The sequence below is a fragment of the Salvelinus fontinalis genome, chromosome 6 (assembly GCF_029448725.1).
Source record: "Salvelinus fontinalis isolate EN_2023a chromosome 6, ASM2944872v1, whole genome shotgun sequence".
NCBI classification, from domain to species: Eukaryota; Metazoa; Chordata; class Actinopteri; order Salmoniformes; family Salmonidae; genus Salvelinus; species Salvelinus fontinalis.
This window is the reverse complement of record NC_074670.1, coordinates 52971184-52981911: the sequence shown is the minus strand read 5'-3', so window position 1 is coordinate 52981911 and position 10728 is coordinate 52971184. Positions and strand designations below refer to the sequence as shown.

Sequence of the window (10728 nt, the reverse complement as noted above, 5' to 3'; positions counted from 1 at the left end):
GGACAACTACAAATACCTAGGTGTCTGGTTAGACTGTAAACTCTCCTTCTAGACTCATATTAAGCATCTCCAATCCAAAATGAAATCTAGAATCGGCTTCCTATTTTGCAACAAAGCATCCTTCACTCATGCTGCCAAACATACCCTCGTAAAACTGACCATCCTACTGATCCTTGACTTTGGCGATGTCATGTATAAAATAGCCTCCAACACTCTACTCAGCAAATTGGATGCAGTCTATCACAGTGCCATCCGTTTCATCACCAAAACCCCATATACTACCCACCACTGCGACCTGTATGCTCTCGTTGGCTGGCCCTCGCTTCATATTCGTCGCCAAACTCACTGGCTCCAGGTCATCTATAAGTCCTTGCTTGGTAAAGCCCCGCCTTATCTCAGCTCACTGGTCACCATAGCAGCACCCACCCGTAGCACGTGCTCCAGCAGGTATATCTCACTGGTTACCCCCAAAGCCAATTCCCCCTTTGGCCGCCTTTCCTTCCAGTTCTCTGCTGCCAATGACTGTAACGAATTGCAAAAATCACTGAAGCTGGAGACTCATATCTCCCTCACTATCTTTAAGCATCAGCTATCAGAGCAGCTTACAGATCATTGCATCTGTACGTAGCCCATCTGTAAATAGCCCATCCAACTACCTCATCCCCATATTGTTATTTATTTTATTTATATTTTTTATATTTTTTGCTCCTTTGCACCACAGTATCTCTACTTGCACATTGATCTTCTGCACATCTCACTCCAGTGTTTATTTGCAAAATTCTAATTATTTCGCCACTACGGCCTATTCATTGCCTTACCTCCCTAATCTTACATGCTGACCAGACCGACATGTCGCGTGCGTGAGCGTCGCAAAATAAATTTAGAAATCAATGTTATTCAATTATTGCACCCACACTGCTCGCCTTCGCCAACGAGCGTCTGCGATGCCTAGGGCTAAAATAGAACTCCTTTCTATTACTGACGCAGATCGCGCTGAAAGTCCTGCCACTCCCATCTCCTCATTGGTTTATAGAAGCAGGTACCCACGTGCCATCTCCTCATTGGTTATACCCACGTGGGTGATTGAAAGATTAACAGTTTTGCCGGTAGTCGTCGGAATACTATGAAAGTTTAGATGCCGATCACCATATAAGTTCAACAATGAAAAAGCTTGGAAGGTGGAGAGATGACTAGAAACGATTCGGTTGGCCGTTTTATGTGTGGATTAATTTGTCGGAGTAGAGGACCTTGTGCAGTTCAGGTAAAATAACAACTCAATGTTTATATCCCAGGATAAATTAGCTAGCAACAGCAAGCTAGCTAAATAGGACAAATTAGCTAGCAAGTGCAAGCTAACTAGCTAAATTGCCATACAGGTTTAATGCTTTTCGACCTGTCCCCAAATGAATGTCATTGGTTTAAAGTTTGTTTTGATATTTTAGCCTGTGTGTCGTGATCACGTTTGGTGTAGGGGGACAAAATACATTTATGCACCATAGCGCATGATGGTGCACGCGCGCAGCCGGTTTGGGTTCCGTGTTACTTCCTTTGCACACACTGTATATAGACTTTTGTAATGTGTTATTGACTGTAGGTTTGTATATTCCATATGAAACTCTGTTTTGTTGTTTGTGTCACACTGCTTTGCTTTATCTTGGCCAGGTCACAGTTGTAAATGAGAGCTTGTTCTCAACTGGCTTACCTGGTTGAATAAAGCTGAAATAAAAAAATACTGTATGTTTGAATGTCTTATGTCCGTCCTACATGTAGTGTTGGTACATGGAATATTCCTCAACTGCATATATCATAAATTGCTATTGCAAATAGAAGTATTATGTTCAACAACTGACATTTTCAGATATAATTTTGACAAACACACTTTGGTGCTTACAATTCATTCTCTATTGTCATAGATTTGGTGGGCACTGTCATCTGTGATCTTTGTGATATGACTTTCTTTAAGCACATACTGATGAAACTGTCACTTAATATTTTTTTCTTAAAGTCTACAAACGCTCTACATTTACTCACTCTGTGATAGGGTTGGATCCTATATACTACTTTTATTATTGTCCTGTAAATGGTTCAGTGCCTATAATTTAGGCTGTTTATGTAGAATGGGGTATAAAGGAAATTACCTCTACTAATAAATTAGTATTAGATTATACTGATAAGGAAACGGCATCCAAATTTGGCTTGTGTATTCATTTGCCTATAACTAAATCAGAATTCCATTATGTTTACATAAAAAAGAGAATACTTAAAAATGTGAAGATCCTGCCTTGGAAAAGACAACTGGGTGTACATAAAGTGGAAAGGAGGGGAAATAACTCCCACCATGCAGCAGGACACCTTCAGCTGTGGGGTCTTTGTAATGCAGGTTTGATAGTTATATTTTCAATAATGAATGGTTAGTTGTTATGTGACAATTAGGTCAAAAACTCTATTTTATTTTTTGGTGTAGATGGCCAAGGAAGTTGCACAGAACTTCCCCAAATTGATATGGAACCTTCAAAAACACATGGAGCAACTGCGAAAAGAAATGGCTGAGGATATACTAAAAATGTCTGGTAGGTAATGACATTTAATTCAAAGTAAATGTAAATTCTTTATTTTTATGTAGTTGTGTAGGACAGCCAAATGTTCAGTTCTTGCCTATGATTTCAGAGTTCAACAAAGCCAACAACTGCTTCATGTGTGCCACTGATAAAGAACCTGGATGTGGCCCAAAGACTGACTGGGTTAGTAACTTTATTTAACATGTTTATAATCTTTTGACAACAGTGACGGCATGTAAGACAATTTTTGATATAACACAATGGATGGCAAATTCATCATTCGTCATACTGCATTGATATTTTATATTATTTATAACGTGTTACGCTTTGTTTTGTTTTAGATTGAATGTTTTGCATGCCAACGGTGGTTCCATGTGCTGTAACTAGGAATGAAGACAAAAGAGTTCAACAGAGTAAAGAACACAAACTGGAAGTGCAGTCTTTGTTGTTGAAAATGTATGCTATACCCCATCCACACTGAAGAGGCTCTGAAATCATCAACCAGGGATAAAGAGAAAGTTAACTCTGTGAAATGTTTCATACCTAATTGAAGTTAAGTGTCTGTTGACATGTTGGGAAAGATTAAAGGTCTACAATTTGTGTTTAATTTGTCAATATTACATTTTTATTCATTGATTTACTGGCCACCATCACTGTGGTTACATGTTCAGTATATGTATTGACCAGCAAACCCACTGCAGCCTACCTAACTAGCTCACTCTCCATCCCTGCTTTGGACAATTAATACCATGACTTTCGTACTTTGCCCTTTATGGTTGATATTAACGATGAAAGGAGATATTCTGTCTCTCTCCTATTGTGTACCGTAGTTAAATACTGTGGAAAAATAAAAAACAGGGAAATAAGTACTTAGAACTACCAATTATTGTAGATAAATATTAAAGAAAAAGGGTAAACACAACACGGGACTGAACCCCCTAATTGTCAAACTAATATTAATGTACAACAATATAGAAGATACATGACTAGAGTTTATGCAATATGGGTGTATATCCACTGCATGCTTCTTAGGTGTGTAATTGACATGACCAAGGAACTATTGCAAATTTGAAACTATGAAAAATGTACTCTACACTGCGTAATTTTACAGTACAGAAACAAGAGTGTCCAATATAGAAGGGTAGTCAAGGAACATTAGGTCACATGACCAAGAAGCTATTGAAATTTTACATTTGGAAAAATTTATGTAAAATCATGTGAGATGAAAATAGACAAACTAAAGTGTGTGCAGTGTGTAGGCTCACTGAGTGGATATTCTGAACCTTGTTTGAAGTCACCAGGTCACATGACCAAGGAGCTATTGAAATTTTACATTTGGAAAGATTCATGTAAAAATGTGAGAGATGAAAATTGCCTAACTAAAGGATGTGCAATGTGTTGGCCCACTGAGTGGACTTTCTGAACCATGTTTGAAGTCACCAGGTCACATGACCAAGGAGCTATTGAAATTCTACATTTTCAAAAATTATTTTAAAATCTTGTGAGATGAAAATGTACAAGCTAAAGGGTGTGCAATGTGTGTCTATGCCATCGGGTTAGCTACAACCAGTTTTGAAAGTGTTGTTGTAATGTTTAAAGAGCTATTGAAATTTGAAAATTTTGATTTGTAACTATGTTGACGGTCCCTGGTGGACGTAAGGAAAACTACAGGCAAAAATCCGTTGAATATCCTACCTGTAACTGTCTTTACCTCGGTCAGCCACTCCACTAAGTAGCAGGCCAGTGATTGCTTTGCAATGCTTGCAATTAGCCACTGATTACTTCCAAACCACTCATTGTTGAATTTGCGATTTCCAACTTGTTGTGTAATGGGTATGTCCAATGGCCGATGAGCACCGATACATTTTATCTATAAATTCTCTTCATTATTTCTCTTCATATGACAAAGATTAAAAATGATTTGCCAGTAGATTGTAGACTTGATTCATGATGATGAATGCTAGCTAAGATTTTGAAAGTAAGATGTTGAAATGATCAGTCCAATCAAAGCTACTGTACATATAATGTGATTTGATGTCATTTTATCTGTGGCCAATGACCTTGAGCCTTCTTGGAAGGGCACTTATAATATAACTCTATGGCAGGACTCAAAGGTGTTAGGATTTATGTTTATGCACTATAGCCTGTTAGCATATTGTTTGAAGATGAATGTTGTTTTGTTACACACACACACAAACAATACAGATGGGTGTGTGTGTGTAGGTGTGTAAGGACTGACCAACACAGGCCATAAAAGCTGTGGTCAGTCTGGAGAGGGGAGGGGTGCATCACTCTAGGCCAACCAGGGTGGTTGGGAGACTGTTCCGTACCATATTAGGAATTGTGTGAGTGAAGAATCAAGGGGAGACACAAGACGGAGCTAATCTACCCAGCAACCAGATGTGGACAAAGGAAAGCGCCAAGGGGCTTGGACAAGTCCGAGGGCCAGCAAAGGCGGGGCAAAGTCTAAACCGCGCCCAGCCTCTACTGTGATAGGCCAACAGACGCGTTGGAACTACGTCATCACGGTATAAGAACAGCTGTTTACGTACTTCCTGCCAGTTCCCTGTTTACCCTGCGCGGTGATACAGCGAACCCGTATATACGAAAATTGCATTTGCCATTCATTGTTTGCGGTAATTAAACATAATTAAAGAAAGTTAGCAGACCTTGCTTTTTATTTATCCTGACACCGGATGTGTAACACGCAGCGTTCTCAAAGGGCTGACATTTTTGGATGTCAGCTCTCACTAAGCACTTAATCAATCAATCAATCAATCAATTTTATTTTATATAGCCCTTCGTACATCAGATAATATCTCGAAGTGCTGTACAGAAACCCAGCCTAAAACCCCAAACAGCTAGAATGCAGGTGTAGAAGCACGGTGGCTAGGAAAAACTCCCTAGAAAGGCCAAAACCTAGGAAGAAACCTAGAGAGGAACCAGGCTATAAGGGGTGGCCAGTCCTCTTCTGGCTGTGTCGGGTGGAGATTATAACAGAACTATGCCAAGATGTTCAAAAATGTTCATAAGTGACAAGCATGGTCAAATAATAATCATGAATAATTTTCAGTTGGCTTTTCATAGCTGATCATTAAGAGTTGAAAAACAACAGGTCTAGGACAGGTGGCGGTTCCATAACCGCAGGCAGAACAGCTGAAACTGGAATAGCAGCAAGGCCAGGCGGACTGGGGACAGCAAGGAGTCACCACGGGCGGCAGTCCCGACGCATGGTCCTAGGGCCCAGGTCCTCCGAGAGAAAGAAAGAGAGAAGGAGAAAATTAGACTTAGACTTGGCCTGTGAGGTAGTGTCCCCATGAGTGACAGAACACTGAGCCAATCAGGAGCAATACTTCTTTTTTCTGCTGGCTCGCCCCACCACCACTGAGCTAGGCGGAAACACCTGCATTTTGGAGCTGAGTTACTCAAGAAAACCAAAAAGAGACCATGTTTGAATGCGGCTTTATTATTTCAATTATATACTCTCTTTTTTTTAACATAGTTTGCAAACTGATATATGCGACACATATTAATGCCAAAATAACATGCAAAAAAAGTGCTCTGCCCTAAATGCCCTGAATGATGGGTTGCCACTGTTCATGTCATAGTTGTAATGTCTTCACTATTATTCTACAATGTAGAAAATAGTAAAAATAAAGAAAAACCCTTGAATGAGTAGGTGTGTCCAAACTTTTGACTGGTACTGTATGTGCAACAAAAGTTCAACTTTCACCTTCTGCTACCCTTTATGTCAAGCCGTTTGCGCATAGAGTTTGATGCATATACCACGCCGACAGGGTCATTTCATTTTGGTACACCAGCATTACATTCATTTCCAATGAAAAGCTGCGTTTGCCTTGCAGCATTGCGCTGCAGAGGCAGTTGCAGTGCATATGTTGGATTTATCGAACGTATGCGTTAAACTGTATAAGTAGACAGTTTGAATGTGAATGTTGAACTTTTGTTGCATACATAACCAGATGATGCTGCATAATATTTCGCGCAAAACACTGTCGGTGTAATCGAGTTGTGACTGCTGCCGCTCGAGTCATGCGGGTGGGTTTATTTATATATCTTTACAATGATTGATGCTGTTTACAGTTATATATTACAAAGTAGTACTTTATCATGTTTATTTCGTTTTTTAATCGTATTCCTGCATTTCCAATTACTATCAGTGCTCAGAAAATATAAGGATATACTGAGCGCCGCTTGTCGGATACTTGGGAAGTTATCTGTCAGGTTTGGACAGCAATATTCAAGTGCGTAGCATGTAATTATTATTGACCGGACCCGCTTCACCTGTCATAAACTACAGACAGCTCATATAGCCAACCGTGCCTTATTATTCAACTTTTTTTTTTAAATTATAGAACCGTTTTTCCTTAGGGTTTATTCATCAAATCATAGCCAGTTAATGTTATATCCACTGTGCCAGATTTACGATAATCTGCACGCCTTTCCTTTCAACTTTGTTTGCCAGTGACATTAACCATATTTATTGCTACAGTAGTATCCTATGCTGCAGGCCTAAATGTTCGTGCGGCTACAATTTTATGACATTTATTTGTAAGGTCAGTATGATGTAAGGGCCAGATTGGGGACGGGAGATTAGGAAAGTGCAGGGTAAATCAGCTGCCTGGCAGTCTGTTCACCGCTTTACACACTCGCAAATAGCGTCTGTGTTTAGGATGTGCTCACTGGAGGTCACATAGAATGTTTTTTTTCTGCTGCTGGACATGTGGGATCAGAATCCAATATTTGGTCTATTTGACTCATTTACTTTTCAACAAATGCTCCATCTCTCTCTTTCACTCTCTCTCCAGTTTCTTCTTTCTGTGATGTCTACTGCATTGTGTGCTTTACTGCTCCAGGCCAGGTAACAAGAGACACCTCTAAATCTAATTGCCCTGAAGCTTCCAATGTTAGTGAATTGTGGACTTGCATTGCATCCTTATGACAGTCTGCCTTAATTTGGGGGTGATGGATACCTGTGTCACTCTCCTCTCTGTTTCTTTGTTAGGCGTCTTTGCAGTCAACAGCCTTGCCTTGGTTCGACACTTCAGCCTCAGTATACAGAGAGGGATGTACAGTAAGTAACACAAATGTTGATATTTAGTAGCAATAACACAATTGATTGTGCTACTGATTTAGGGCAGCCCCCCGCAACTCTCTGATTCAGACGGTTTGGGTTAAATGTGGAAGAGACATTTCGGTTGAATGATTTCAGTTGTGCAACTGACTAGGCATCCCCCTTTCACATTATCTGCCTCTCTTCTCTTCTCTCTCTTTCTCTGTCTGTCTGTGTAGAGTATGTGAATGCCAAAGAGCTGCCCCTTGATATGAGGTCAATCACAGACCGAGCTGCTCAGACTCTCCTGTGGACCGAGCTCTTCAGAGGTGACGCACACACACACACACACACACACACACACACCATAGGCCTAAATAACATATTTTTTGTTGTATTTTATTTGACAATTTGTGGCTTTATTTTTTTACAACAAAAAAAACAATCATACATAGACAAAAACGATAAACAACTTAACGTTTACATACATTTCCCACCATATCCATCCCCAATGTTGTTTCTAATACTTGTAAGACTGCCCCAAATGACTTAAAATTGTGTTATGTTGTTTCTGTCTGTAGCCAGATTTGTTTCAATATTTAAATAATAAAGCATTTGCTTCTTCCATTCTCTTAACAGTGGAGTATAATTATTTAAGTAATAGCTTCTTCAATATAAGTGAGGAAAATAATATTGTCCAACCCATTGGGTATCTCACTGCACCCCCATATGCCATGTCTTGAGGTATGCCAATAGACCGATTAAAAGTAAATTTACATTGTAAAACTGACAGCCAGCTTTCTAACTCTGCCCATAACTTTTGGACTTCATAGCACTACCAGAAGGCAATAATTAGTGTTACACTTAAGACATGACTCTGCTGTTGTGCTGTAGCATTTGTCAATTTTGTCTCTTGTTTAATAAATTCTATAACATTCCTTTACCTGTCTTCCCACACTCCTCCAGGTTTGGGGATGACTATGAGTTACCTTTTCCGCGAGCCCGCTACCATCAATTAACCCGTTTGAGAAGGGTCCCCTGTCTCCTCGTTTCCGTAGTGAACACGCTCTGCGCCGGTACCCCAACGGAGAGGAGCATTGTATCGCCTGCAAGCTGTGTGAGGCTGTCTGCCCTGCCCAGGTGACCTTATATACACCTACTGTACCCTATACACACACTGGCACTGGCAATGCACTACACTGCCCTCAATGCCCTGGTCAATATACACACTGGTACTACAAACTACTGTATATAGGCCTATATATCAGTAATACTTGATTGTATGTACCTGCAGTCCACAACATTACCCAGGGTATAGGTAACTTCATATACTTTACTATGGAATGCTACCCCAACCAGGTAACCCCTATAAAGTCCAGGTAAGTCCCCCCCAGGTAATTTCCTACCCTCCTGCACAGCTCAATAGAGCCCCATAGAGTTCACATGGTTGACATTCCCTCCTCCTGTTCAATAAGTCCTCTCTCTGCTGCCCCTTGTGTCTGCCACAGGCCATTACCATTGAGGTTGAGACACGTGCAGACGCAGCAGGAGGACCACTCGCTATTACATTGACATGACCAAGTGCATCTACTGTGGCTTCTGCCAGGAGGCCTGCCCTGATGATGCTATTGTGGAGGTAAACAGCTCACAACCCATCTCTTTCTTTCTTTTTTTCAATTCAATGGACTTTATTGGCATGGGAAACATGTTTACATTGCCAAAGCAAGTGAAATAGATAATAAACAAAAGTTAAATAAATAATAAAATTGTACAGTAAACATTACACTCACAAAAGTTTCAAAGGAATAGAGACTTTTCAAATGTCATATTATGGCTATGTACTGTGTTGTAATGATGTACATACAGTTAAATTGCAAAAAGGAGAATAAACATACATAAATATGGGTTGTATTTACAATGGTGTTTGTTCTTCACTGGTTGCCCTTTTCTTGTGGCAACAGGTCACAAATCTTGCTGCTGTGATGGCACACTGCGGTATTTCACCTAATAGATGGGGCGGCAGGGTAGCCTAGTGTTGGACTAGTAACCTGGACTAGTAACCTAGTGTTGGACTAGTAACTGAAAGGTTGCAAGTTCAAACCCCTGAGCTGACAAGGTACAAATCTGTCATTCTGCCCCTGAACAGGCAGTTAACCACTGTTCCTAGGCTGTCATTGAAAATAAGAATTTATTCTTAACTGACTTGCCTAGTTAGTTAAATAAAGGTATACATAGTTATGGGAGTTTATCGAAATTGGATTTGTTTTCAAATTCTTTATGGGTCTCTGTAATCTGAGGGAAATATCACTCTCTCTCAGTTTGTCAAATTCTAGAACAGAAAATTCAGCAGCCTATTCCAGAACTTCTGGATTATTCAAGGGCTAAGGGTTTCTGGACTTATTTCTCTCTTTCATGTCCCTCAGGGTCCAAACTTTGAGTTTGCCACAGAGACCCACGGGGAGTTGCTGTACAACAAAGAGAAGCTACTGAACAATGGAGATCAGTGGGAGTCGGAAATTGCTGCCAACATACAGGCAGACTACCTCTATAGATAGACCATCGTACTGGCAAACCAACCTAACTACATATACTATGCATACCGTAAACACTAAGACAATCTAATGTCAATGAATATTACACAAACAAACAAAGCCTTAGATCATACATTTAACATGGAGAGCCAGTGTCAAAGGGAAAAAAAACACACAAGTGTAAAAGTGCACACAAAAATTGCACATTAATCATTATTTGATGCACATTTTGATGCACATTTTGTCATTAACAAAAACTTTAAAGTATTATAATTGTAGATGAAATTGTAGGTTATGTACTGTATTTGTATGAAGAAAATATTTATTTTTTTGAAGGCCTTTTTTTGTGTATCTTTTCATCCACTTTTGGAAGAAGTTTAAAAGTGATATCTTGGCCCTGTCGATACTGTAGCTCGATTTGCCCTACTGAAAAATGTATCAACCCCTACAAAAATGTCCATTAATTATAATCGACATACTAATATGCATTTCCTATTGCTGCAGGATTATTTTTCTGTTCTAGCATACTGGCTCAAATTAGGATCCTACATCTGTGCCTGTATGATAT

At 39.8% G+C, this 10728-nt stretch overlaps 1 long non-coding RNA gene and 1 pseudogene across 1 annotated transcript; both read left to right on the top strand.

Moving 5' to 3' along the window:
• Positions 1-2468: 2468 nt before the first annotated feature.
• On the top strand, positions 2469-3139 carry LOC129856725 (uncharacterized). Its single transcript, XR_008759802.1, has 3 exons — positions 2469-2570; positions 2668-2741; positions 2900-3139. It is a non-coding gene; the product is annotated as an uncharacterized LOC129856725 (long non-coding RNA).
• A 1052-nt stretch (positions 3140-4191) lies between these two features.
• On the top strand, positions 4192-10676 carry LOC129858633 (NADH dehydrogenase [ubiquinone] iron-sulfur protein 8, mitochondrial-like; annotated as a pseudogene).
• Positions 10677-10728: the final 52 nt, after the last annotated feature.